Below are 5,372 nucleotides of genomic sequence, written 5' to 3'. Positions count from 1 at the left end.
TCAGTAAACTAATTGTATTGGATGTTGCAGAGTCGAATCTGCAGACATTTCCACCTTTAGGTCCTCAAGGAAAGATCTCTGGTGCGGCCAGACCCCCTCGTGATGCTGATGGTATTTTTTGTTTAATTGAGCATCAATTTGTGTGTTTTTGTGATTATCTTGATGTATAATAAAAGGAGTTTGATTAGTTATATTTTTGAAACTAAAATTGTGAAGGCAATTATGACTTCGTGGCTTCTTCTTTTTGATCTCCGGTAATTAGGCATCCGTATGTTACTGTTATCATTTGAAGGGAAAATGAGTAACGTTGCTAAATGCTAACTAACCAAATGGAGTTGAAGATGCTTGAACATCAATTAACTATGCATATTTGTATCTTCACTTATTTATATACTCACAAGCAAGTTTAGAACATGTTGAATGTTCAGTACGTTGAGAATGAGTTTTCATGAAACATTTAATTCTCTTTTCAGTTTATGTTGCATAAATTATATAGTTGTGCCAAAATTTATTTATGTAGACTTCAAAGCACTGTGCTCAATGAATTCGGGGTTGGTTTAATTTTGGTCAGCCTCTCTTTCTTTGCCATTGCGTTCCTTCCGCTAGCGAGTGCCTTTTACTCTGTCTTCTTTGATCCATTGCTACATCTACTTAAAGATCTTATCTAATCAAATCCTTCTCAATCATGTGTTAATTTTGATATGCCTCTCTTTCTTCTAACCTTTTTCTATCGGGATTACATTTTTCTTGTGATATGTTTCACATACATGAACCACCTACTAAGTTGGCATTCCTTTAATTATCCTTGGTATCTATTTTACTTTTTTGATATATACTCTCTATTTTAAATAGACTATGTGTCCACCTAAACATACTCATATTCAGTACATTTATTGATACACATGTTGCCCTCTGATGGCCTAATAGTTCGTTACCTAATAAAGCATAGCTGGTTTAATAACTAGTATGTAGAAAATAATTTTCAGCATTTTAGATATTTTCCCATTCCATGGAACCATTTTAGTAATTCACTATTTCATCCAATTCTTTTTAATCATATGCATTACATCCTCCATAGGTCTTCATTTCTTATGAACAATAAAACCTGAATACCTAAACCAGTTACTTTTGAACAATGTGATCCTCTATGTCGAATTTACTATCTTATTTGTACTATAACTAAAAGAACTGCGTATATATTTTTCCTTGTTATGCTTAACCTAAAAATTTTAAATTTTAAAGTGCTTCTCCAAAGTTCTAACATACGATTTATTTCCCTCAATCCTTGCAGCCTTTTATGATTTTAGCAAATAAGAGATACCAAGGGGCATCATCTTGAGCATGTCTTGTACCCTCATCCTTGTTTAAAACAAAAAGATAATGATTCGCATTAGAACCTTGATGCAAATCGAAAATTTTGTAAATCTATTGTCACTACATGTCATACTCATGACTGATCCATCAGACCATTTCTCAAAGCTACAATTTGATATGTCTAATGAAAATTGCTTTTTATCTCTATCGTAATAATAGCTTTCTGAGCATTCCATTATAGGCTTTTTCCTAAACAACAAAAAAAATTGCAAGCATTATTTTTGTTTCACGAATCTTGAATTAAGTAAATGACTTCCACAGTGTATCTATCTCATGCAAAATCAAATTAGTTCTCTGTTATGTTTGCGTTAACCTTAATCTACAGTGAATCATGGCCAATATAATTTAATCTATGGTGAATTCAAGGCTTCCATAATTAATTTGTATGACATGGATTACATACTTTTGTAATACCTACTATCTTAAATGTCATATTTATTCTTATGAATAGGTACTATAACCCTCTTCCTTCAGCTTACATCTTTATTCTTTAAGTTCTCATGAATAGCTTTTTCAACCACAAAATATCCACTTCACCTGAACACTTCTCTATATTAATCGGAATTCAACCTGCATCAATTGTTTTTCTCATCTTTATCACTTTCATAGTCTCCACTTCCAATATTTGGATTCTTCTAGTATAATTAATATTTTTATGTAAATGGAGATAAATAAATTCTCTATATTCATCCTATGTATTCCTTGAAATAATTTATCCGTCTTTCTTTAATCTAATTGCTATGGAACTCTTTGATTTGCATCTTCAATACGCTTAATTTGGTTTGGATATGTAGTTTCCTTTTTCCTTCGTTGTGATACCTTCATAAAAGTTTTCTCCTAATCTTTGGATCCAAGATAACAGTTCTAATGTCATATGCTACCGATAAGACAATAAATTCAGTCAACAATTTATTTGAAACAAACTTGGTTACTTGTGCTGTGTTGGCTAAATGAATCTGTCGAAGTAGAATTTCTCTCCCCAGCAACAGGGAAACTCATAATCTTCTCAAGACATATTAATAATTCTTGGGGTCTTAAATATTTTACAGTTTGATTCTATTTTCACGCTTTTTTAATATTAAATAGCTTTCAATGGTTTAATGTTTCTGAGTTTTATATTTCTGGACCAAGTCTCCTTGTATTAAAAACAATAAGAAGAAATAACTTTTCCAGCTTTTAATTTCCAATCTCTGTTTTTCATTTGTAATGGCAGGACTGTTTTTCATTTGCTGCTTTACGAGAATCCTGAATTTCCCTTTTGGTTTTTAACTTACTTACTCGTTTTGAAAATCTTATGCATTGTTAGATTTAGTTTTTGTAGTACGTTTTAGCCTTAAATGTTATCTGAAGCTCATTATTCTACCGTCATATTTATTAGTTTGGGTTTTACTTTTAAAATCTTATATCTCCTCTGCTAGGTTCCGGATTCAAGTAGGCCCCAATTATTTTACTATTCTATCGTCCGTATTTCATTTTTCTTCATTCAAAACTTATCCTTGCTAGTTACTTGTTTTTCACCTTGTACATTCCACCATGGTTTATCAATTTAAACACGTTTTGAACTTCTTTTCTATTTATTAATAACTATCTCAAGTACTACCTAATCTCTGTTGTATACTTAGGCTCTCTTTAAAAGTTACATATACAATCTGTACGCAGAAGCACTATCCACCTTCTTAGTAAGAAAGAATCTAGTTAACAATTTAATTTTTTATTTTCATTTCTAAATGTTACTAGGTGAGAATCTCCTGTTGAATCATCTATTTTCGAAAGCCAAATCAGAAGTCATCCCACAGTCCAAAATAGTATTTTGTTTTTTGATTCCTGTTCCCCTATTTCTACAATTTTGTTGCTTGCATGCTGAAGTTCATAGCTCTTATTCCCTAATTCTTTCACGTCTCATCTAGGTACTTTTACACTCATGCTCAAGTTTTGTGTATTGAGTACCATGTCATAAAAAGAACAAAAATCATGTGCGTTTTGCCATTTTCTGACTTTTGGCTGCTTCTGAATGGTTGTGTTTTTTGGCCTGAATCTGGAATTTTGTTTGTGTCCATATCCATATCTTTTAGTAGAAGCAGTATGGTGATGGTCTTGCTTTACTGAATGGTGTCTGCAGTTGATTGTGAACATGGTGTTTGTATGACCAGAGATCACTTTCATTAAGAAAACCACAAGTGCAAATGACGATTTAATTGGACTAGAAGTGCCTATACTATAAATAATGGACAATGGGTCAATGCTGAGAATTAGGGAGCCCTATACTTCTAGTTATCTAAAGATATGGATCTATTCTACATCTAAAGCTGCTACAGTAGCAAACTGGAGTGAGGTAATTCTGTTATTAGGGAGATTGGGATTTTCTCTTGATAAATTTGTACGTGGTAAGATAGTCATTAGTAGCACCATTCGATACAAAATTCAAAAGCTGTGAAGTTTAGTTCTAGGGATACTGATGAGGACATCGGACGTGACATTGGACGTTTACTTATTTTATTTAAGCTTTATTTATCTTTTGGACTATTATTTAAAATTTGGACTTGTATGAGCTCGGCTCAATCTCGTTAGGGTTGCTTTACTATTTAGACCTATTTTGCATTGTAATTTTCAGTTGATGATGAATGAATAATATTTTGATGACTTATGGCGTTTTTATCTCTTCCTGTTTCTCTCTTCCCTTCTGTTGAATCCCCATCCCTTTCTTCTCTCTAATTCCCCCTTCCCATAGATCTATTCTAATTTTGCAATTAACTGTCCCGTTGGTGCTGTATCAAATTTGTTATCAGAGCCTAAACTTGAGTAATTTCTTATCTCCAATCCAAAGAAAATCTCTTTCTACTTCCTTCCCAAAAATTTGTTGGAACAACACGAATAAAAAAATATAGCGTACGAGCAGCAGATCTCAAGTTTTTTGTATCAGTTTTCTTCATAGTCGAAAAAAAAACTACGAGTTACTGTTTCACGGTTACTGTTCAAAAAAAAAAAAAATTTCTGCTGCCGGGTCAATTTTATCTGCTGCACCCCTTTTGAATTAAGTTGCTGCTTCAACCCTAGCCCATGTGTTTTCAATATATAGCCAACCTATCTAACCCAATTACAACAAATCTCCAAGCCCAATAACTACCAATTCGGCCCTACTCTTTATCACTTTACTCCAGCCCAGTGGAATCCCAGACCATCCAGCCCAATCCCAGTCCAACTCCTTAATCCTCTCCAATTGAACCCTATCCGACCCACATTAGTCCAGCCATCAGCCATTTAAGCTCTCACGACCTGACCCAATCCTTCAACCATCACCTACGACTTTTTGCTGAGGAAACAGAAGCTATATCCACAGCAATCGCCTCTGCCTTCCCGACATCTCAGCGCCGGCTTCACCTCCCTCCTTCAACACCGCCGACATCACCAGCGCAGCCCCACATCATCACTCACACAATCCACAACAATCGCCGGCTCCGTTGCTTCGTCCTCTCCCCAGCGTCGCAGCGGCCTTCAATCGGTCGAACAATCCCCGGCATCTATTATCGACGACTAATAACCCAGCTAATCACTTCGCTTCTGCAACAACACCCGCGCCGGCTTCATCTTCTTTCTTTCGTGACCCTGCTGCCCCGACTACCCCACTCTTTAGTTGCCGCCACCCTCTTCGCCATACACTGCCACACTTGTCGCCACCACCACAACTATAATTCACTTCACACACCACTAATCTATCATTCACATATCACCGTCACAGCAGCCGCCAACACATCACACAATCAATTTGAAGCAACTGTTTGGGGAATTCAACGGAGTCAGAGACAAGTTATCGTGAACTTGGTTACTATTTGTAACCCCTACCACATCAGAATCAGAGTCCAGCCATTATGGATCACAATTCAGCAGGAGGGTGTTCTAAAGTTTGAAGGAAACTGCAGCGAGGGGTAAGACAGAAACATACTTGGAGCCTCACATGAGTCGGCAAATTCTGATCAATCGGAGTACAAAGAGGCACAACC

The 5,372-nt window shown here is 35.5% G+C and overlaps 1 long non-coding RNA gene across 1 annotated transcript; it reads left to right on the top strand.

Moving 5' to 3' along the window:
- The first annotated feature begins 10 nt into the window (after nucleotides 1-10).
- Nucleotides 11-4,016, top strand: LOC111387786. The gene is made up of 2 exons (XR_002701460.1): nucleotides 11-111; nucleotides 3,494-4,016. It is a non-coding gene; the product is annotated as an uncharacterized LOC111387786 (long non-coding RNA).
- The last annotated feature ends 1,356 nt before the right edge of the window (nucleotides 4,017-5,372 follow it).

The sequence above is a fragment of the Olea europaea genome, unplaced genomic scaffold, assembly GCF_002742605.1.
Source record: "Olea europaea var. sylvestris unplaced genomic scaffold, O_europaea_v1 scaffold4251, whole genome shotgun sequence".
Classification (NCBI taxonomy): domain Eukaryota; kingdom Viridiplantae; phylum Streptophyta; class Magnoliopsida; order Lamiales; family Oleaceae; genus Olea; species Olea europaea.
The sequence above is the reverse complement of the archived record's forward strand: the minus strand, read 5'-3'. Positions and strand labels throughout refer to the sequence as shown.